The sequence below is a fragment of the Cajanus cajan genome, chromosome 3 (genome assembly GCF_000230855.2).
Source record: "Cajanus cajan strain Asha chromosome 3, NIPB_CcT2T_4, whole genome shotgun sequence".
NCBI lineage: Eukaryota > Viridiplantae > Streptophyta > Magnoliopsida > Fabales > Fabaceae > Cajanus > Cajanus cajan.
Genome location: NC_138519.1, coordinates 24,518,355 through 24,543,890, shown reverse-complemented (window position 1 = coordinate 24,543,890; position 25,536 = coordinate 24,518,355). Strand labels below are relative to the sequence as shown.

At 32.5% G+C, this 25,536-nt stretch overlaps 1 long non-coding RNA gene across 1 annotated transcript; it reads right to left on the bottom strand.

Annotated features, from left to right (window-relative positions):
* Positions 1–15,290: 15,290 nt before the first annotated feature.
* LOC145955687 (uncharacterized) lies at positions 15,291–22,164 on the bottom strand. Its single transcript, XR_014432338.1, has 3 exons — positions 21,802–22,164; positions 16,415–20,880; positions 15,291–15,493 (listed from the first exon to the last, which is right to left on the bottom strand). It is a non-coding gene; the product is annotated as an uncharacterized LOC145955687 (long non-coding RNA).
* Positions 22,165–25,536: the final 3,372 nt, after the last annotated feature.

Sequence of the window (25,536 nt, the reverse complement as noted above, 5' to 3'; positions counted from 1 at the left end):
CGGGCTGTTCCAACAAGGAGAACGGGCCGTTCCGGAGGGAGAACGGGCCGTTCTGCTGAGAAGGTAAATGTTTCATTAAAGGCAAAACTTTAAATGTACTGTATGATTCAGGCGCAACTCATTCTTTTATCTCCAATAATTGTGTTCAAAACCTCCAATTACCAATTTCTTCTTTAGAGAATAATTTGATTGTTTCAACCCCTACAAACAAATCTGTAATTGCCAATAAGGTTTGTTCAGACTGTCCTATTTTTATTGGCGATAAAAAATTTCTTGTAAATTTGATCTGCTTACCTTTATCACAATTAGATGTGATTTTAGGTATGAACTGGTTATCTTCCAACCACGTTCTTCTTAATTGTGCAGAAAAGTCTATAATATTTTCTGATCCTAAGGACCTATCGATTTCATTATCTAAACCAATAAACAAGTTTCCTTGGGGTAAAGTTCAAGGATATTTAATCTTATCCTCTATGGAAGCTAAAGAGGAAGTCAACTTGAAAGACATAGCTGTCGTTCAAAATTTTCCTGAAGTCTTTCCTAATGATATTCCTGGTTTGCCACCTGACAGAGAGATTGAATTTTCGATTGATTTAATACCTGGAACTGGACCAATTTCAATGGCACCCTATAGGATGTCACCTTCTGAATTAGCTGAGTTGAAGAAACAATTAGAGGAGTTACTTGAAAAACAATTCATACGCCCTAGTGTATCACCTTGGGGGGCTCCTGTTTTGTTAGTCAAAAAGAAAGATGGAAGCTTTAGGCTGTGTGTGGACTATCGGCAATTAAATAAGTTTACCATAAAGAATAAATACCCTCTTCCTAGGATAGATGATTTGATGGATCAATTAAAAGGAGCCACTGTATTTTCTAAGATAGATCTAAGATCAGGATACCATCAAATCAAAGTGAAAGCTGAAGACATACAGAAAACTGCATTTAGAACAAGGTATGGTCATTATGAATATCAAGTAATGCCTTTTGGAGTAACCAATGCACCTGCAGTGTTCATGGATTATATGAATAGGATTTTTCGTCCGTATTTAGACCATTTTGTGGTGGTCTTTATAGATGATATCCTCATATATTCTCGAACTCATGAAGAGCATGAAGAACACCTTCAAACTGTTCTCCAAATCCTGAAAGACAAACAATTGTATGCCAAACTTTCTAAGTGTGAATTTTGGTTAGAGGAGGTTAAGTTTTTAGGACATGTGATTTCCAAAGATGGACGGTAACAGAAATCCGTAGTTTTTTGGGTTTGGCAGGATATTACAGGAGATTCATTGAGGGATTTTCTAAAATAACTATGCCTTTAACTCAACTCACCAAGAAAGGACAACCCTTTGAGTGGACAGAAAAATGTGAGAATAGTTTTCAGGAGCTTAAGAAAAGATTAACTACTGCACCAGTCTTAGCCTTACCCAATCCTAATGGACAATTTGTCATATTTTGTGATGCCTCAAAAATGGGATTAGGGTGTGTTCTTATGCAAGATAGAAGGGTAGTAGCATATGCTTCTAGACAATTGAGAGCTCATGAAAGGAATTACCCAACCCATGATCTAGAACTAGCTGCCATTGTTTTTGCACTCAAAATATGGAGACATTATGTGTATGGTGGTAAGTTTGATGTTTTTAGTGATCATAAGAGTTTGAAATATTTGTTTGATCAAAAGGAACTGAATATGAGACAAAGAAGGTGGATGGAATTTTTGAAAGATTATGATTTTGAATTACATTACCATCCAGGGAAAGCCAATGTTGTGGCTGATGCACTGAGTAGAAAATCCTTACATGTCTCCTCGTTAATGATTCAAGAGATGAATTTGATAGAAAAATTTAGAGACATGAGTTTATCAACTACGGTAAGTCAAGATAAAATACAATTGCATGCGGTTCAAATTACTAGTGACTTACATGAACAAATTGGTGAGGCTCATGTTGATAAATTCATTCAGAAGAAAAAGAGGTTGATAGGTCAAAAGGATGGTGAAAAGTTCGATTTAGATCAAAGAGGAGTTTTGAGATTTAATAATAGGATATGTGTACCAAATGATTCAGAAATTAAGAAAATAATTTTAGGTGAGGCACATAAGAGCAAGTTGAGCATACACCCTGGGGCAACAAAGATGTATCAAGATCTCAAAAGAATGTTTTGGTGGCCCAAAATGAAAAAGGAAATAGCACAATATGTGGCTACATGTTTGATTTGTCAAAAAGCTAAAATAGAACACCAAAAGCCAGCAGGAATGTTACAACCCTTAGATATACCTGAATGGAAATGGGACAGTATAGCAATGGATTTTGTAGTTGGTTTACCACGAACAATTCATAAGTTTGATTCCATATGGGTTATTGTGGATAGACTAACAAAATCTGCTCATTTCTTACCCATCAACATTAGGTATTCTCTAGAAAAATTGACTGAACTGTATATAAGAGAGATTGTAAGGTTGCATAGGGTACCATCTAGCATAATATCTGATAGGGATCCTAGATTCACTTCTAGATTTTGGGGAAGTTTACATCAAGCATTAGGAACTAAGCTTCGTCTTAGCTCTGCATATCATCCTCAAACAGATGGACAATCAGAAAGAACCATACAATCCCTAGAAGATTTATTGAGAGCTTGTGTGCTAGAGAATTCTGGTAGTTGGGACAAATACTTGCCTCTGATTGAATTCACTTATAACAACAGTTTCCATTCTTGCATAGGTATGGCACCCTATGAAGCTTTATATGGAAGAAGGTGTAGAACTCCTTTGTGCTGGTTTGAAACAGGAGAGAATTTAATCTTGGGTCCTGAATTGGTGCAACAAACCACGGAAAAGATCAAAATGATTCAAGAAAAATTGAGAATGACTCAAAGCAGACAAAAAAGTTATGCTGATAAAAGAAGACAACCTCTTGAATTCCAGGGAGGTGATCATGTATTTTTGAAAGTTACACCAACAGCTGGTATTGGTAGGGTGCCCCTAACCTCACTATATTTATATATTTATTCAGTGAGGTGTTCCTAACTTCACTATATTTATATATTTATTCAGTAAGGTGTTTCTAACTTCACTATATTTATATATTTATTCAGTGAGGTGTTTCTAACTTCACTATATTTATATATTTATTCAGTGAGGTGTTCCTAACTTCACTATATTTATATATTTATTCAGTAAGGTGTTTCTAACTTCACTATATTTATATATTTATTCAGTGAGGTGTTCCTAACTTCACTATATTTATATATTTATTCAGTAAGGTGTTTCTAACTGCACTATATTTATATATTTATTCAGTGAGGTGTTCTTAACCTCATTTAACTACTTAACTTTTAATTACAATGTTTATTTATGTTATTATTATATTTATTCAGTGAGGTGTTCCTAACCTCATCTAACTACTTAACTTTTAATTACTATGTTATTGTTATATTTATTCAGTGAGGTGTTCCTAACCTCATCTAACTATTTAACTTTTAATTATTATGTTTATTTGTTTACGTTATTATTTAGTGGGGTGTTTCTAACCTCATATATTTGTTTAACCTTTAATTACTATTACTTATTCTATGATTATTCTTAAATCTATTTTGAGTAATTTTTTTTATGATTAATATAATTTGTTAAAATGTCTTTTACTCATTTTAAAGATAATTAATACTCTATGGCCATAGACGATAAAGTTTGAATTATTTGTAGCTGGAGGTTTAACCTTGGGGATTTAAATGAGTAAGAAATGGAGGTGGAATATCTTTTGGTTGGTATTATAATGATGCTCATTTATCCTGACTAGTCACTACAAGTATAATTGAAATTTTATTGTATCAAGAAAATCTAATATTTAATCTGTATATATATATATATATTTACATATATATATATATATGTTAAAATTTTATTTATAAATAATTATGTTTTTTTGTTCGAATTATTGTATTTATTGGATATTGTTCTTACTCCTTTCTTTTCTTTGTTTTTTTTTAAATTAAATATATTATAAATAGATGGATCAACTTGAGATTCCAGATCATTTTGCTGTTATTGTTACTACTGTCCTACATAGAAGGAAATTGGAATATGGAGGCTATTTGATGGATCTGTTATAACTTTACTTGTCAATCATATTATTTTAATTGTAATTTTCTTTCCGTTATGAATATATATATATTGTATTAAAAGAGTAAGGAAAAGGAATAATGTGTAAAATAATACGTTATTCTAAATATTTTAGAACGATATGTTATGTATTAAACTCACAAGATATTCTTTTCTTTACTTTTATTTTTATTAAATAAATATATAGATATTGTTAATGATATAATTGCGAAAATATTATAAAATTTTATAATTTTATATTGTATAATTTGGGTATTAGAATTAGGCGTTACATTAAATGGTATCAGAGCATTTATTATAATAAATACAATAATTCGAACAAAAAAACATAATTATTTATAAATAAAATTTTAACATATATATATATATATGTAAATATATATATATACAGATTAAATATTAGATTTTCTTGATACAATAAAAATTGAATTATACTTGTAGTGACTAGTCAGGATAAATGAGCATCATTATAATACCAACCAAAAGATATTCCACCTCCATTTCTTACTCATTTAAATCCCCAAGGTTAAACCTCCAGCTACAAATAATTCAAACTTTATCGTCTATGGCCATAGAGTATTAATTATCTTTAAAATGAGTAAAAGACATTTTAACAAATTATATTAATCATAAAAAAATTACTCAAAATAGATTTAAGAATAATCATAGAATAAGTAATAGTAATTAAAGGTTAAACAAATATATGAGGTTAGAAACACCCCACTAAATAATAACGTAAATAAATAAACATAATAATTAAAAGTTAAATAGTTAGATGAGGTTAGGAACACCTCACTGAATAAATATAACAATAACATAGTAATTAAAAGTTAAGTAGTTAGATGAGGTTAGGAACACCTCACTGAATAAATATAATAATAACATAAATAAACATTGTAATTAAAAGTTAAGTAGTTAAATGAGGTTAAGAACACCTCACTGAATAAATATATAAATATAGTGCAGTTAGAAACACCTTACTGAATAAATATATAAATATAGTGAAGTTAGGAACACCTCACTGAATAAATATATAAATATAGTGAAGTTAGAAACACCTTACTGAATAAATATATAAATATAGTGAAGTTAGGAACACCTCACTGAATAAATATATAAATATAGTGAAGTTAGAAACACCTCACCGAATAAATATATAAATATAGTGAGGTTAGGGGCACCCCACTAAATAAATATAATCAAATAAATGCATAAATATTTACACATAATAGTATATAAAATTTTACATAACTAGAAAATTCACTTTATACAATAAATTTTACTGAGAATTGGAGTTTTGATATTTTGATGAGAGATTGGAATGTTCCTTGAGTATTGGTGCGTGCATGTTAACTTTTATGGTTTAGGTAGTATGTGAATTTTATTCTCTAAGTCCTTTGTGAGCTGTTTTGGTCTAAGATTGTAATGGAAAGCTTGAATATGAGTTTAAGGTAGAAAGGAGTGAGTTTGGAATGGTTAAGGTATTTTGTGAAATGTTAGTACACTAATGCTATATGATATGGGGATTATTTTCGTTGAAATTTTGTTGTGTCAGTATGAGTATCATAGTGACAGAATCAGATTTTGTGGTCATCATGAGAGTTGTGGCTTTTGATATTATCTTTCCAATAGAATTGTAATAAAATAAAACGGAGGTCTAAAACCTTAGTTATCACGGCTTTGGTTATCAGAAGTTTAGTTGTAAGAGCTGAATATACTTGAAGTGATTTTGAAATTTTAATTAGGAAGGTGATCTTTTTGAAATCTTATGTCTTCATAAGAGTTGTAGCTTATTCATTTAGCTTTCGTTTGAGATAGGTTTGAGATCATTTGGATGAGTATAACTTTGTGTGTCAGGTAGATATATGCTATCATGATGTTTTTGAGATTTTAGGCATAACAAGGATAAAAATGGATTTGATGATGTTTTGAGGTCTGGTCACTGAAAGGTTGATTCAAATGATATGATTGGTTCATGGTGATAAATTCATACATATTTAGGGATGATATATGTGAAGGAGGTATTCTAATATGAATTGATATGCAAGTATGTGACCTTATGGATCAATTAGTGGATATTTGTGTGTTAATGAGAGGTTTTGACCTTAGGATGTGATACCATCATATTAGAGTTAAGTGTGAAGATATATCTAAGATAAACTTAGCTAGATTATGATTTTGATTGTATGAGGTGAGTGTTCTAGGCTATGTAATTTCTTGCGAAGGTATAACATAGAGCTATCTAAGGTAGAAGTTGTGCTTAAGTGAGAGATACCTAATTCAATTAGTAAAATTAAGAGTTTTCTTAGGATAATTTATAGGAGATTTATTAAGTAAATGTCTAAGGTAGCAGTTAGAGGTTTAGGCTACTCTCATTTCACTCGCCTCTACTACAGGAATCTCTTTTGCTTTCTTTTCCTCTAGCTACTAAGATGTTTCAGTTCACTAAGTTGTCGTTTGCCTACCCATGAATTCAACAGTAGTTTGAAAGGCTAACCCATATCAGGAATTTCTGGACCTATGTTTATTTTTAAGTACCCAAAACATTTTATCGCCTACTTCTCTAGGTCGCTTACTATTACCTTTGACTGGATTGACTAAGAAATAGTTGCCTTTGTGTGGGATAACAAAGAAGAAGGTAGTTTTCAAACTCTTAAGGAAAGATTGGTTAATGTTAATACTACTAGATTTTAGCAAGACTTTTGTGGTATATAGTTATGCTTCTAAAGATAGGTTCGGGAAGAGTGTTGTGGCAAGAAGAAAGGTAGTAGCTTATGATTCTAGGCAATTGAAAATTCTTGAGAGGAATTACTTTACCCATGACTTTGAGTTAGCAGTTTTAATATGTATACTAAGATTTGAAAACACTACATATATGATTCTAAGATTGAGGTATTTAGCGATCATAAGAGTTTTAAATACCTATTGACCAGAGGAAATAGTTAAAAGTCCTTAAGGAATAAGATCTTGATATTATTAAGTTATGTGGCCAAAACCATTATGGTAACCGATGCTCTGAGTATGAGACCTTTATATTTACCTTTTTTCCTGATTAGAAAGATAGATCTTTTAGCTCAACTTAGAGATTTAAGTTTTTCTGATAAGGTTATTCTTAGTAGTGTAAGACAAAATTTAAATTGAGTAACGAAAGGATTGATTAGATGATTTATTTGGTATGAGGTTATAGGATAAGGAGGTGGATAAGAATTTGACTTGGGTATAGCTAGAATGGTGAAATTAGAAATCTGGTATATGTATCTAGTGAACCTATGCTTAAGTGCTTAATCTTTGGAGAAGGTCGTAGAAATAAAGCTATTATTCTAGCAGATACCTTGAGTAGGATGATCTTTCACCTACCATATTTGACGATTTAAGGGTTGTATTTGATTAAAGAACTTAGCGACTTAAGCGTGATGTGTGAGCTCACCCTTAGGAGCATTGAATTTAGTATGTTGAAAATGACTAATGAATTAATGGACGAGATTAGAGAAGCTTAGGAGTTAGATTCTTTCTTAGTGAACCAAGTGGAGAAGATTGGTAGAGGTATAAATAGCCCTTTATGAGTAGAAGTTGATGGTATTTTGGGGTTCAATGATAGGATCTATAGCCTAGTAATCTTGAATTTAGAAAGATGATCTTAAAGGGAGTTTTAAGAGCTACTAAGGTGTATCAGAGTGGCGCAGCGGAAGCGTGGTGGCCTTAAGTAAAGAGAGGAATAGAGGATATTATGTACTTATATTTAGTATGGTATAAGTATGAGACAACATCAGAAGCCTTTTAGGACTTTTGTAGCCTTTAGATGTTCCTGTTTGGAAGTGAAATAATATGTCTAGACTCTGTTGTGGATTTTCCAAGGAAATTTAAGAAGAATCTTGAACGAGTCATAGTCAAACCTCTTCGTTTCAAAAATTCGAGGACGAATTTCTTAAAAGGGGGGAAGTATTGTAACATCCCAGTTTTCAAAATGGTTATTATTACTATTATTATTATTATTATTATTATTATTTAGTCATAATTTGGTGTGATTATATTTTACTTCAATTGTAACTAATTCACACTCCATTTATGCTTAATTGTAGGCTTTAGAAAGATATGTGTATTATTGGGCTTAATTAGATAGTTGTGATTTTCTTTGTTAAAACCGTTTTCTCGCTGGGCTGACTGACTAGTCTCAGTGTCTGAGGCATAACTTGGGCTGTGATGGTCCAAATGATGCAAAATTGGTGTCAATGGAAATCTAAGAGAAAAACGCACAACTTTTTCAGAAATAGCCATTTGCAAAATCGGTCGTTTAGGAGGTGAAAATTGGACTTTTATTGATACAATTGTTTCTCGCTGGGCTGATTGGCAAGCCTCGGTTTTTGGGGTATAACTTGGTCGGTGGTTGTTAAAATGATACAAACTTGGTGGCTATGGAAAGATAAGAGAAAATCCTACAACTTTCATGAAGGAAATATTTTCAGATTCGGCTGTCTATAAGGTCCAAATCAGTAGCTAAAGTCGGTGAGGAAAAGAACATGGCACCAACTCCATTAATTCACACCAACTCCATTAATTCATCCCACCAACTTCTATAATTCATTCCACTAATTCATTCCACTTAGTTTTGTCTATCTTTTTCTCCATTATTTTACATTTTTTAATGTGTTTTGGAGGCTATAAATAGGCCTTCACTTCTCCATTGCAAACCATCCCAAGAAATACTTCTCATTCTCATTCTCATTCTCTCTTCTCTTATACTCTCTTCTTCTCCTCTTCTTCTCTTTGAAGACCTAGAGGAATCCATAGGAGGTGGTTCTACCCTAGTAGAAGGAGCCTAGAGGAGGAAGCTCTTCTTTAGTTTCAGTGCCTGTTATCCAGGTAAGGGGGGAGTGAGAAACCTCGCTCTGGGTGTGGGATTGTATGCTGGGTAGTGGGATTGGCCCCCAATCCTGTGTTTGTTGTATGTCATATTTTTGTATGTTCCAATTACTTGGTTAATATGCATGTATGAATAGAAACTATGTTGAGACTATGATTGTGAAAGTTGTGAATATGATGTGATAATGTGAATGTGATGCTTGTGATGATATGATGTGATGATAATGTGATATGATATAAATATGAAATATGATGTGAAATGACCATGAGATAATATGAAATATGATTGAGACATGAGATATGAAATGTGATAATGTGATAATGAGATATGAAATGTGATAAAGAGAAATGACCATGGAAAGTGATAAAGTGATATGAGAATGCATAGAGTCTTGTTTGACATGCATCATTTGCATAAAGTGATAAGGGTACGATATGGAATACGCCGCCAGAGAAGGCCCCCTAGTGTAAAAGCTGTGGGGATCAGTCCTTGGGGATGGCTCGGTTTGGAAGTCCCAGTCTCGCCCATTGTGTGCATGGGATGTATCTTGTGCGGCTTAGCTATCCCGACGAGACTCTGGTAGTATGTCCTTCTAGTGAGAGTGCGCAGAGGGTGTGTCCCGGCATGTACTCCTAGACTACTCTTTGTGTATTGCTAGCGGCAACGGCCCGTTCTGCTGAGATTGAGAACGGGCCGTTCTGGTTTCAGAACGGGTCGTTCTGCTTTTTGAGAACGGGCCGTTCCGATATTAGAACGGGCCGTTCCAGTTGAGAATTTTACGCATATTTGAACGTTCCGGAACGGGCCGTTCCGAAATCAGTACGGCCGTTCCGGGTGCGTCAGATTGCCTATAAATAGGAGGCAGGGGGCTGTGAAAAAAATCATACAGCCAGAAGTGGAAATTTAGAGAGAGAAAGAGAGAGAGAGAGAGAGAGAGAGAGAGAGAGAGAGAGAGAGAGAGAGAGAAAGAGAAAGAAAGAGGGAAAGAGAGGGAAAGAAAGAGGGAATCCAGAGGGGGGAGGTTCTGCTCAAGTTTTAGCTCCTACTTATCCAGGTAAGGGGGAGGAGAACCTTATCTCTTTAAAATTTTATCTACTCCTATTTTTATTTATTTATGTTATATTTTTTATGTATATTTATTTAAATAAAAATGATCATTATTATAAAATAATGAAACAATATAAAATATGAACACCTTAATAATTATTATAGACAAAAATAATCAAAGGTTAAGCAAATAAATGAGGTTAGGGACACCCCACTAAATAAATATACATAAAAAAAACATAAATAAATAAAAATAGGAGTAGATAAAATTTTAAAGAGATAAGGTTCTCCTCCCCCTTACCTTTTAGAAAACCTTATGTTCGACCACAATGGAAACCCCAATCCTCTCAATTTGCAGGAAATTCCGGTAGGTCCATTAATAATCAAGCCAAGTGTTTTAAGTGTGGACAGGGTCATTATACTAAAGATTGTCATCTCAAAGGACCTGTTTGTTTCAAGTGTGGAAAGCCTGGTCATGTATTTTCTGAGTGTGGACAACCAAAGACGCACGTGAATACTTCCGGATCCAAACCAAGACCTTCTACAACTGGAAGAGTTTACACCATGACCGGAACTGAAGCTGCTCAAAACAACGATCTAATACAAGGTAAATGTTTCATTAAAGGCAAAACTTTAAATGTACTGTATGATTCAGGCGCAACTCATTCTTTTATCTCCAATAATTGTGTTCAATACCTCCAATTACCAATTTCTTCTTTAGAGAATAATTTGATTGTTTCAACCCCTACAAACAAATCTGTAATTGCCAATAAGGTTTGTTCAGACTGTCCTATTTTTATTGGCGATAAAAAATTTCTTGTAAATTTGATCTGCTTACCTTTATCACAATTAGATGTGATTTTAGGTATGAACTGGTTATCTTCCAACCACGTTCTTCTTAATTGTGCAGAAAAGTCTATAATATTTTCTGATCCTAAGGACCTATCGATTTCATTATCTAAACCAATAAACAAGTTTCCTTGGGGTAAAGTTCAAGGATATTTAATCTTATCCTCTATGGAAGCTAAAGAGGAAGTCAACTTGAAAGACATAGCTGTCGTTCAAAATTTTCCTGAAGTCTTTCCTAATGATATTCCTGGTTTGCCACCTGACAGAGAGATTGAATTTTCGATTGATTTAATACCTGGAACTGGACCAATTTCAATGGCACCCTATAGGATGTCACCTTCTGAATTAGCTGAGTTGAAGAAACAATTAGAGGAGTTACTTGAAAAACAATTCATACGCCCTAGTGTATCACCTTGGGGGGCTCCTGTTTTGTTAGTCAAAAAGAAAGATGGAAGCTTTAGGCTGTGTGTGGACTATCGGCAATTAAATAAGTTTACCATAAAGAATAAATACCCTCTTCCTAGGATAGATGATTTGATGGATCAATTAAAAGGAGCCACTGTATTTTCTAAGATAGATCTAAGATCAGGATACCATCAAATCAAAGTGAAAGCTGAAGACATATAGAAAACTGCATTTAGAACAAGGTATGGTCATTATGAATATCAAGTAATGCCTTTTGGAGTAACCAATGCACCTGCAGTGTTCATGGATTATATGAATAGGATTTTTCGTCTGTATTTAGACCATTTTGTGGTGGTCTTTATAGATGATATCCTCATATATTCTCGAACTCATGAAGAGCATGAAGAACACCTTTAAACTGTTCTCCAAATCCTGAAAGACAAACAACTGTATGCCAAACTTTCTAAGTGTGAATTTTGGTTAGAGGAGGTTAAGTTTTTAGGACATGTGATTTCCAAAGATGGAGTGTCTGTGGATCCATCTAAGGTAGAAGCAGTTCTACTATGGGAACCTCCAAAGACGGTAACAGAAATCCGTAGTTTTTTGGGTTTGGCAGGATATTACAGGAGATTCATTGAGGGATTTTCTAAAATAGCTATGCCTTTAACTCAACTCACCAAGAAAGGACAACCCTTTGAGTGGACAGAAAAATGTGAGAATAGTTTTCAGGAGCTTAAGAAAAGATTAACTACTGCACCAGTCTTAGCCTTACCCAATCCTAATGGACAATTTGTCATAATTTGTGATGCCTCAAAATTGGGATTAGGGTGTGTTCTTATGCAAGATAGAAGGGTAGTAGCATATGCTTCTAGACAATTGAGAGCTCATGAAAGGAATTACCCAACCCATGATCTAGAACTAGCTGCCATTGTTTTTGCACTCAAAATATGGAGACATTATGTGTATGGTGGTAAGTTTGATGTTTTTAGTGATCATAAGAGTTTGAAATATTTGTTTGATCAAAAGGAACTGAATATGAGACAAAGAAGGTGGATGGAATTTTTGAAAGATTATGATTTTGAATTACATTACCATCCAGGGAAAGCTAATGTTGTGGCTGATGCACTGAGTAGAAAATCCTTACATGTCTCCTCGTTAATGATTCAAGAGATGAATTTGATAGAAAAATTTAGAGACATGAGTTTATCAACTACGGTAAGTCAAGATAAAATACAATTGCATGCGGTTCAAATTACTAGTGACTTACATGAACAAATTGGTGAGGCTCAGGTAGTTGATAAATTTATTCAGAAGAAAAAGAGGTTGATAGGTCAAAAGGATGGTGAAAAGTTCGATTTAGATCAAAGAGGAGTTTTGAGATTTAATAATAGGATATGTGTACCAAATGATTCAGAAATTAAGAAAATAATTTTAGGTGAGGCACATAAGAGCAAGTTGAGCATACACCCTGGGGCAACAAAGATGTATCAAGATCTCAAAAGAATGTTTTGGTGGCCCAAAATGAAAAAGGAAATAGCACAATATGTGGCTACATGTTTGATTTGTCAAAAAGCTAAAATAGAACACCAAAAGCCAGCAGGAATGTTACAACCCTTAGATATACCTGAATGGAAATGGGACAGTATAGCAATGGATTTTGTAGTTGGTTTACCACGAACAATTCATAAGTTTGATTCCATATGGGTTATTGTGGATAGACTAACAAAATCTGCTCATTTCTTACCCATCAACATTAGGTATTCTCTAGAAAAATTGACTGAACTGTATATAAGAGAGATTGTAAGGTTGCATGGGGTACCATCTAGCATAATATCTGATAGGGATCCTAGATTCACTTCTAGATTTTGGGGAAGTTTACATCAAGCATTAGGAACTAAGCTTCGTCTTAGCTCTGCATATCATCCTCAAACAGATGGACAATCAGAAAGAACCATACAATCCCTAGAAGATTTATTGAGAGCTTGTGTGCTAGAGAATTCTGGTAGTTGGGACAAATACTTGCCTCTGATTGAATTCACTTATAACAACAGTTTCCATTCTTGCATAGGTATGGCACCCTATGAAGCTTTATATGGAAGAAGGTGTAGAACTCCTTTGTGCTGGTTTGAAACAGGAGAGAATTTAATCTTGGGTCCTGAATTGGTGCAACAAACCACGGAAAAGATCAAAATGATTCAAGAAAAATTGAGAATGACTCAAAGCAGACAAAAAAGTTATGCTGATAAAAGAAGACGACCTCTTGAATTCCAGGAAGGTGATCATTTATTTTTGAAAGTTACACCAACAGCTGGTATTGGTAGGGTAATGAAATCAAAGAAACTCACTCCTCGATTTATTGGTCCTTATCAAATCCTTAGAAAAATAGGTCCTGTTGCTTACCAAATTTCTCTACCACCTTTTCTTTCTAATCACCATAATGTCTTCCATGTGTCTCAGTTAAGAAAATATATTTCTGACCCTTCTCATATAATAATGCCTGATACAGTACAATTAAAGGATAACCTTACATTTGAAACAATGCCTGCACAGATCGCAAACAGGAGGATCAAGCAGTTGAGAGGCAAACAGATTGTACTGGTAAAGGTAATCTGGAATGATGTTACTGGAGATGCTACTTGGGAACTCGAAGAAGAAGTTAAGAAAAATTATCCTTACTTATTTTAAGCAATAAAAATTTCGAGGACGAAATTTCTGTAAGTAGGGAAGAATTGTAATATCCCAAATTTTATTAAATAAAACAAGTTATTTTGATTTTAAATATTTATTGAGATTATTAGAAGGTTTATCATATTTTTATTTACGTATTTTACTATTTACATATACGTATTTTACTATTCACATATACGTATTTATGTATTTATGAATAGTAAATATATTATTATTTTAATGAATAGTAAATATAATAATATTTTAATAAAAAGTATATATGATTAGAATGCCAATCATTCGAAGGAAATACGTAAGCCCTTACGTAAGTTTTCAAATAATTATATTAATATTAAATTATATTATATAATATTATGAATAGTAACTTAAGAATTGTTATAAATAAGAGACGGAGGTTTTGAAAAATGATACAATCGAAGTGGAAATTTAGAGAGAAAGATAGAGGGAGAGAGAGAGAATCCAAAAGAGGAGGTTCTGCTCAAGTTGTAACTCTTGTTTATCTAGGTAAGGGGGAGGAGAACCTTATCTTTTTAAAATTTTATATACTATTATGTGTAATTATTTATGCATTTATTTGATTATATTTATTTAGTGGGGTGCCCCTAACCTCACTATATTTATATATTTATTCAGTGAGGTGTTTCTAACTTCACTATATTTATATATTTATTCAGTGAGGTGTTTCTAACTTCACTATATTTATATATTTATTCAGTGAGGTGTTTCTAACTTCACTATATTTATATATTTATTCAGTGAGGTGTTTCTAACTTCACTATATTTTCTTAAGAATATCATACATAACTACAAAATATTATATTTTCTTATATAATATTTTCACAATTATATCGTTAACAATACTTTTTTTTTAATAAAGATAAAGATAAAGAACAATCATATTTTGTGAATGATATATCGTTCTAAAATATTTACAATAATGTATTATTTTACACAATATATTTTTATTTATAAATATATATTTTATTTTACACATTATTCCTTTTCCTTACTCTTTTAATACAATATATATATTCATAACGGAAAGAAAATTACAATTAAAATAATATGATTGACAAGTAAAGTTATAACAGATCCATCAAATAGCCTCCGTATTCCAATTTCCTTCCATGTAGGACAGCAGTAACAATAACAGCAAAATGATCTGGAATCTCAAGTTGATCCATCTATTTATAATATATTTAATTAAAAAAAACAAAGAAAAGAAAGGAGTAAGTGTGACACCCTTACTACCCCAACACATATATGAAAAAAAAATTTTATAATACATTTAAGAAGGTTAAATTTTCTAAGTTGGTAAAAGGGTTCACATAAAAAAATTCGACAATCACATTAATAGAGATATAAAACATAAAACACAAGAGTTTTACAAATTGTTTTCAAAACAATATTACAGTGCCAAATACACATAAATATTTCATCCTAGAAATCCTCTGCCCCGATGAGAGCATTCCCAGAATTTTAACTGTTGGCATCCTAGATGCCACTCGTAGCTGGATCTTCTTCTCCTAAAATATCCACAGTTTATACGGTGAGAAAAGAAAATATCTATATGCAAAGTACATACAAACACATCACAATATAATCTCATAATAACTCATTATTTAATAAAATATTCATAAGCATTTATCTATATATATATATGTGTGTGTGTGTGTGTGTGTATCATAATTTATCAACCATTCATCATATTCACATCTCAATTCACAATTACATCAATCCATCACAATCCACTTGAACATTACAATTCATTCATAATCCACACAAATTTCACTATGTCAAGGTCACGCTACCCTTTTTCCAACCTAGGGCCGTGCTCACCCCTGACATAACACTGTGCCAAGGTCACGCTACCCTTTTTAGTAGCCTAGGGCCGTGCTCACCCCTGACATAATACTGTGCCAAGGTCACGCTACCCATCAGCTTAGGGTCGTGCTCACCCCTGGTCATCAGTACCATAATCACATCTCATTCACATCTCAATCACATTCCACACTTCTCATTTCATAACTCAAATTCACATCACGTACATAATTCCACATCACATACACATCACATACACAACAGATAAGCCCAACAAAATGAGGGTTTACACACCCCTCAAGCAATTCACATCAAGATCATCCATTCTTAACGAGTAATATAGCAATAATATTCATAAATTATAATAATCAATAAGATAATCAATTTAATATAACAGTGAAACTCATAATTATTCCAAATTCTAGTTCACAGCACTTATGATTTCTTCTTTCTTCCCAGATCATTATTCCTACAATTTGGCATATCTATAGACCTCAACACATAATTTCAATAGAACTAATGATTCTTCAAATAAAATAATTATAAAATCATAATCCTAAGAAATTCTTCCTCTACCCAATTCCCTCATGTACTCTACATATAAATAATCCCCTTTTCCCCCGTACCTGGATGAATAGTAACTTGAGCAGAACCTTCTCTTCTTAGATAGGGACCAGAACTGTAAATAGACCAGAGCTTCCTCCTATGGATTCCTCTTGGTCTTCAAAGAGAAGAAGAGGAAATGAGAGAGAGTAGAAGAGAAGAGAGAATGAGAATTGAGGGATGGTTTGCAATGGAGAAGTGAAGGGCTATTTATAGCCTTCATAACACATTAAAATATAAGTAAAATGGGCTTAGTGGAGTAATATGAAATGAATTAGTGGAGTTGGTGGAGTTGGTAGAAGAATTAGTGGAGTTATTGGATGAGTTAGTGGTGCTGGTGGATGATTTAGTGGACACGTTCTTAAGCACGATGATTTAGACCTTCTAGATGGCAGAATTTGGTCAGGTGGTCTTCATGAAAGTTTTAGCCGTGGCTGTTATCTTTTCAGTCGTTTTGGAATCACCGAAAAAGGAGGTGTATAACTCCAGATATGACCGTTTTAGTGAATAGGAGTCAGGCTGCCAGCGTGAGTCAAAGCTGTTGCGGTGTTTAGAATATTTAACATGGTAGATGAAGGAATTTGAAAATGGTTTCTTCATAAAAGTTATACTATTTTCTCTTAGCTTTCCATTGATACAAAGTTTGCATCATTTGGACAACCACAGACCGAGTTATGCCCCAAAAACCGAGGCTTGCCAGTCAGCCCTGCGAAAACGATTTTAACAAAAAGAAAGTTTTTCAACTATTTAATTAAGTCCATTAACACACCTATCTTTCTAAAACCTACAATTAATCATAAATGGAGTGTAAATTAGCTACAATTGAAATAAAAGATAATCCTCAAATTATGACCAAATACTATGTAATAATAATAATAATAATAGTAATTACCATTTTGAAAATTGGGATGTTACAATACTTCCCCCCTTTTAAGAAATTCGTCCTCGAATTTCCGTAACGAAGAGGTTTGACTATGACTTGTTCAAGATTCTTTCTAAACTTCCTAGGAAAACCCACAACAAGGTCTAGACACATTATCTCATTTCCAAATAGGAACATCTAAAGGCTACAAAAGTCCTAAAGGCTTCTGATGTTTTGTCTCAGACTTATACTATACTAAATATGAGTACACACCATCCTCTATTCCTCTCTACACTTAAGGCCACCAAAATATCTTTTTAAGATTTTGGTACATCTTAGTGATTTCTGGATGGATACTAAGAATACTCTTATGTCCTTCTTCTAGGATTGCTTTATTAAACTCTAGCACACTATGAATGTATAACCTATCCTTAAATCTTAAAATTCCATCCACTCCAAATTTAAACTCACTCTCCATACCTTAATTCAACTTCTCTACTTCTATTCTCATCTTAGACCATCACGCTTCTGCTGCGCCACTCTGATATATTTTAGTAACTCCTAAATAAATTTGAAGAGTTCTTATGTCCTTTCAAGTTTACTTAGCATTCAAATTTGCTCCTTAAAACAATATTGATTCTACTCAGAAATGATTATACGTACTACTACCAATCTTCTCTATTTGATTCCCTAAGAAAGGATCTGACTCCTAGGCTTCTCTAATCTTATCCATTAATTTACTAGTCACTTTAAATATAATCAATTCAATGCTCCTAAGGATAATCTCAAACACCAATCATAAGTCTTAAATTCTTCAATCAAATCCAACCCTTAAATCATCAAAAGTGATATATCAAAGATCAACATAATTAAGGCGTCTGTCACGATATTAAGATTATTTCTAAAGATTAACCACCTAAGCGTAAGTTCACTACATGTACATATCAGATCTCTAATTTCACCACTCCATTTACACCCAAGTTAAACTCTTATTCATCACTTTATCTTATAGCCTCATATCTTATCACCAAATGAATCAACTAATTATGCTTTTCCAATTTCTTTCAAGAATTCACTTGTTACTCAAGTCATACCTAGTTTCACACTACTAGGAGTAATCTAAAAAAATCCATTTCTCTAATCATAAAGGAAGATAAATATAAAGGTTTACTACTCAAAACATCGGTTGCCATAATGGCTTGGCCGAATAATCAATAAGATCAAAATCTTATTTCTCAACGAATTCTAACTATTTCTTTTGGTTAATAGATATTTAAAGCTATTATGATCGCTAAATACCTCAAGCTTAGAATCATATACATAGTGTTTTCAAATCTTAGTATTCATATTAAAACTGCTAACTCAAAGTTATGGGTAAAGTAATTCCTCTCATGAATTTTCAGTTGCCTAGAATCATAAGCTTCTACCTTTCTTCTTGCCACAACACTCTTCCTGATCCTATCTTTAGAAGCATAACTATATACCACAAAAGTCTTTGTTAACATCTAGTAGTATTAACACTAGCAAATTCTTCCTTAATAGTTTGAAAACTACCTTCTCCTTTGTTATGCACACAAAGGCAACTTTTTCTTAGTCAATCCAGTCAAAGGTAATACTAAGCGACCTAGAGAAGTAAGCGATAAAATGTTTTAGGTACTTAAAATAAACATAGGTCCAGAAATTCCTAATATGGGTTAGCCTTTCAAACTACTGTTGAATTCATGGGTAGGCAAACGACAACTTAGTGAACTGAAACGTCTTAGTAGCTGGAGGAAAAGAAAGCAAAAGCGATTCCTGTAGTAGAGGCGAGTGAAATGAGAGTAGCCTAAACCTCTAACTGCTACCTTAGACATTTACTTAATAAATCTCCTATAAATTATCCTAAGAAAACTCTTAATTTTACTAATTGAATTAGGTATCTCTCACTTAAGAACAACTTCTACCTTAGATAGCTCTATGTTATACCTTCGCAAGAAATTACATAGCCTAGAACACTCACCTCATACAATCAAAATCATAATCTAGCTAAGTTTATCTTAGATATATCTTCACACTTAACTCTAATATGATGGTATCACATCCTAAGGTCAAAACCTCTCATTAACACACAAATATCCACTAATTGATCCATAAGGTCACATACTTGCATATCAATTCATATTAGAATACCTCTTTCACATATATCATCCCTAAATATGTATGAATTTATCACCATGAACCAATCATATCATTTGAATCAACCTTTCAGTGACCAGACCTTAAAACATCATCAAATCCATTTTTATCCTTGTTATGCCTAAAATCTCAAAAATATCATGATAGCATATATCTACCTGACACACAGAGTTATACTCATCCAAATGATCTCAAACCTATCTCAAACGAAAGGTAAATGAATAAGCTACAATTCTTATGAAGGCATAAGATTTCAAAAAGATCACCTTCCTAACTAAAAATTCAGAAATCATTTCAAGTATATTCAGCTCTTATAACTAAACTTCTGATCACCAAAGTAGTCATAACTAAGGTTCTAGACCTCTGTTTTATCTTATTCTAGTTCCATTGGAAAAATAATATCCCAAGCCACAATTCTCATGAAGACCACAAAATCTGAGTCTGTCATATGATACTCATACTAGCACAACAGAATTTCAACGAAAATAATCCCCATATCATAAAGCAGTAGTGTACTAACATTTCACAAAATACCTCAACCATTTCAAATTCACTCCTTCCCACCTTAACTCATATTCAAGTTTTTCATTACAAATCCTAGACCAAAACAGCTCACAAAGGACTTAGAGAATAAAATTCACATACTACCTCAACCATAAAAGTTAACATGCAAGCACCAACACTCAAGGAACGTACCAATCTCTCATCAAAATATCAAAACTCCAATTCTCAAATACAACCTCCTTGGATTCAACCACTACTACTATAGATTCCTAACTTCCATTAACCGTAAACTATTGAAAAATCATCCAAATCTAAGGTCTCAATAATTTCTAGTTGATTATCAAGGCTTTGTCCGTACTATTGGTACATAAGCTCACCATACGAGTGATACTACTCAATCACTACTTCTTACGTAAGCAAAAAGTATCAAACAAATAAGCAATTATGAAAAGATCAATCAAAAATAGCATCATCAATTTATATCATGTCTATCAGACAAATCCTGAGAATACAATACATACAAATAAATAAATAAGAACATAATTAATCATCACATTAGCACATCAATCATCTCATCACATTATTAATCTACCAAACAAGCATAGTAGACTCATAACTCACGGCCGATTGGATCGGCCTGCTCTGATACCACTAAATGTGACACCCTTACTACCCCAACACATATATGAAAAAAAAATTTTATAATACATTTAAGAAGGTTAAATTTTCTAAGTTGGTAAAAGGGTTCACATAAAAAAATTCGACAATCACATTAATAGAGATATAAAACATAAAACACAAGAGTTTTACAAATTGTTTTCAAAACAATATTACAGTGCCAAATACACATAAATATTTCATCCTAGAAATCCTCTGCCCCGATGAGAGCATTCCCAGAATTTTAACTGTTGGCATCCTAGATGCCACTCGTAGCTGGATCTTCTTCTCCTAAAATATCCACAGTTTATACGGTGAGAAAAGAAAATATTTATATGCAAAGTACATACAAACACATCACAATATAATCTCATAATAACTCATTATTTAATAAAATATTCATAAGCATTTATCTATATATATATATGTGTGTGTGTGTGTGTGTGTATCATAATTTATCAACCATTCATCATATTCACATCTCAATTCACAATTACATCAATCCATCACAATCCACTTGAACATTACAATTCATTCATAATCCACACAAATTTCACTATGTCAAGGTCACGCTACCCTTTTTCCAACCTAGGGCCGTGCTCACCCCTGACATAACACTGTGCCAAGGTCACGCTACCCTTTTTAGTAGCCTAGGGCCGTGCTCACCCCTGACATAATACTGTGCCAAGGTCACGCTACCCATCAGCTTAGGGTCGTGCTCACCCCTGGTCATCAGTACCATAATCACATCTCATTCACATCTCAATCACATTCCACACTTCTCATTTCATAACTCAAATTCACATCACGTACATAATTCCACATCACATACACATCACATACACAACAGATAAGCCCAACAAAATGAGGGTTTACACACCCCTCAAGCAATTCACATCAAGATCATCCATTCTTAACGAGTAATATAGCAATAATATTCATAAATTATAATAATCAATAAGATAATCAATTTAATATAACAGTGAAACTCATAATTATTCCAAATTCTAGTTCACAGCACTTATGATTTCTTCTTTCTTCCCAGATCATTATTCCTACAATTTGGCATATCTATAGACCTCAACACATAATTTCAATAGAACTAATGATTCTTCAAATAAAATAATTATAAAATCATAATCCTAAGAAATTCTTCCTCTACCCAATTCCCTCATGTACTCTACATATAAATAATCCCCTTTTCCCCCGTACCTGGATGAATAGTAACTTGAGCAGAACCTTCTCTTCTTAGATAGGGACCAGAACTGTAAATAGACCAGAGCTTCCTCCTATGGATTCCTCTTGGTCTTCAAAGAGAAGAAGAGGAAATGAGAGAGAGTAGAAGAGAAGAGAGAATGAGAATTGAGGGATGGTTTGCAATGGAGAAGTGAAGGGCTATTTATAGCCTTCATAACACATTAAAATATAAGTAAAATGGGCTTAGTGGAGTAATATGAAATGAATTAGTGGAGTTGGTGGAGTTGGTAGAAGAATTAGTGGAGTTATTGGATGAGTTAGTGGTGCTGGTGGATGATTTAGTGGACACGTTCTTAAGCACGATGCTTTAGACCTTCTAGATGGCAGAATTTGGTCAGGTGGTCTTCATGAAAGTTTTAGCCGTGGCTGTTATCTTTTCAGTCGTTTTGGAATCACCGAAAAAGGAGGTGTATAACTCCAGATATGACCGTTTTAGTGAATAGGAGTCAGGCTGCCAGCGTGAGTCAAAGCTGTTGCGGTGTTTAGAATATTTAACATGGTAGATGAAGGAATTTGAAAATGGTTTCTTCATAAAAGTTATACTATTTTCTCTTAGCTTTCCATTGATACAAAGTTTGCATCATTTGGACAACCACAGACCGAGTTATGCCCCAAAAACCGAGGCTTGCCAGTCAGCCCTGCGAAAACGATTTTAACAAAAAGAAAGTTTTTCAACTATTTAATTAAGTCCATTAACACACCTATCTTTCTAAAACCTACAATTAATCATAAATGGAGTGTAAATTAGCTACAATTGAAATAAAAGATAATCCTCAAATTATGACCAAATACTATGTAATAATAATAATAATAATAGTAATTACCATTTTGAAAATTGGGATGTTACAGTAAGAACAATATCCAATAAATACAATAATTCGAACAAATAAACATAATTATTTATAAATAAAATTTTAACATATATATATATATAAATATATATTTATACAGATTAAATATTAGATTTTCTTGATACAATAAAATTTGAATTATACTTGTAGTGACTAGTCAGGATAAATGAGCATCATTATAACACCAACCAAAAGATATTCCACCTCCATTTCTTACTCATTTAAATCCCCAAGGTTAAACCTCCAGCTACAAATAATTCAAACTTTATCGTCTATGGCCATAGAGTATTAATTATCTTTAAAATGAGTAAAAGACATTTTAACAAATTATATTAATCATAAAAAAATTACTCAAAATAGATTTAAGAATAATCATAGAATAAGTAATAGTAATTAAAGGTTAAACAAATATATGAGGTTAGAAACACCCCACTAAATAATAACGTAAATAAATAAACATAATAATTAAAAGTTAAATAGTTAGATGAGGTTAGGAACACCTCACTGAATAAATATAACAATAACATAGTAATTAAAAGTTAAGTAGTTAGATGAGGTTAGGAACACCTCACTGAATAAATATAATAATAACATAAATAAACATTGTAATTAAAAGTTAAGTAGTTAAATGAGGTTAAGAACACCTCACTGAATAAATATATAAATATAGTGAAGTTAGAAACACCTCACTGAATAAATATATAAATATAGTGAAGTTAGAAACACCTCACTGAATAAATATATAAATATAGTGAAGTTAGAAACACCTCACTGAATAAATATATAAATATAGTGAAGTTAGAAACACCTCACTGAATAAATATATAAATATAGTGAAGTTAGAAACACCTCACTGAATAAATATATAAATATAGTGAGGTTAGGGGCACCCCACTAAATAAATATAATCAAATAAATGCATAAATAATTACACATAATAGTATATAAAATTTTAAAAAGATAAGGTTCTCCTCCCCCTTACCTAGATAAACAAGAGTTACAACTTGAGCAGAATCTCCTCTTTTGGATTCTCTCTCTCTCCCTCTATCTTTCTCTCTAAATTTCCACTTCGATTGTATCATTTTTCAAAACCTCCGTCTCTTATTTATAACAATTCTTAAGTTACTATTCATAATATTATATAATATAATTTAATATTAATATAATTATTTGAAAACTTACGTAAGGGCTTACGTATTTCCTTCGAATGATTGGCATTCTAATCATATATACTTTTTATTAAAATATTATTATATTTACTATTCATTAAAATAATAATATATTTACTATTCATAAATACATAAATACGTATATGTGAATAGTAAAATACGTATATGTAAATAGTAAAATACGTAAATAAAAATATGATAAACCTTCTAATAATCTCAATAAATATTTAAAATCAAAATAACTTGTTTTATTTAATAAAATTTGGGATATTACAATTCTTCCCTACTTACAGAAATTTCGTCCTCGAAATTTTTATTGCTTAAAATAAGTAAGGATAATTTTTCTTAACTTCTTCTTCGAGTTCCCAAGTAGCATCTCCAGTAACATCATTCCAGATTACCTTTACCAGTGCAATCTGTTTGCCTCTCAACTGCTTGATCCTCCTGTCTGCGATCTGTGTAGGCATTGTTTCAAATGTAAGGTTATCCTTTAATTGTACTGTATTAGGCATTATTATATGAGAAGGGTCAGAAATATATTTTCTTAACTGAGACACATGGAAGACATTATGGAGATTAGAAAGAAAAGGTGGTAGAGAAATTTGGTAAGCAACAGGACCTATTTTTCTAAGGATTTGATAAGGACCAATAAATCGAGGAGTGAGTTTCTTTGATTTCATTACCCTACCAATACCAGCTGTTGGTGTAACTTTCAAAAATACATGATCACCTTCCTGGAATTCAAGAGGTCGTCTTCTTTTATCAGCATAACTTTTTTGTCTGCTTTGAGTCATTCTCAATTTTTCTTGAATCATTTTGATCTTTTCCGTGGTTTGTTGCACCAATTCAGGACCCAAGATTAAATTCTCTCCTGTTTCAAACCAGCACAAAGGAGTTCTACACCTTCTTCCATATAAAGCTTCATAGGGTGCCATACCTATGCTAGAATGGAAACTGTTGTTATAAGTGAATTCAATCAGAGGCAAGTATTTGTCCCAACTACCAGAATTCTCTAGCACACAAGCTCTCAATAAATCTTCTAGGGATTGTATGGTTCTTTCTGATTGTCCATCTGTTTGAGGATGATATGCAGAGCTAAGACGAAGCTTAGTTCCTAATGCTTGATGTAAACTTCCCCAAAATCTAGAAGTGAATCTAGGATCCCTATCAGATATTATGCTAGATGGTACCCCATGCAACCTTACAATCTCTCTTATATACAGTTCAGTCAATTTTTCTAGAGAATACCTAATGTTGATGGGTAAGAAATGAGCAGATTTTGTTAGTCTATCCACAATAACCCATATGGAATCAAACTTATGAATTGTTCGTGGTAAACCAACTACAAAATCCATTGCTATACTCTTATCCTATGTAAAAAATTTACGAAATTCTGCAAAGTTCATCAAATCCCGCAGAATCCATTAAAATATTAACTTAAAAGTCTTGCATAATCCATTAAAATCCTAATTGTAAGTCTTGTAAAATCCTACAAAATCTTAAAAATTATAAAAATCTTGCAAAGTCTTTTAAAATCTACATGACTTTTTTCAACTAAAAAAGTCTTTTAAAATTTTAATCTAATACACCCTCTAAAAGTTTCTTTTATTAATGTTTTTAATTACTTTTTCTCTCAAATTTTATTTTTAAAAATAATGTTTATCATAAAG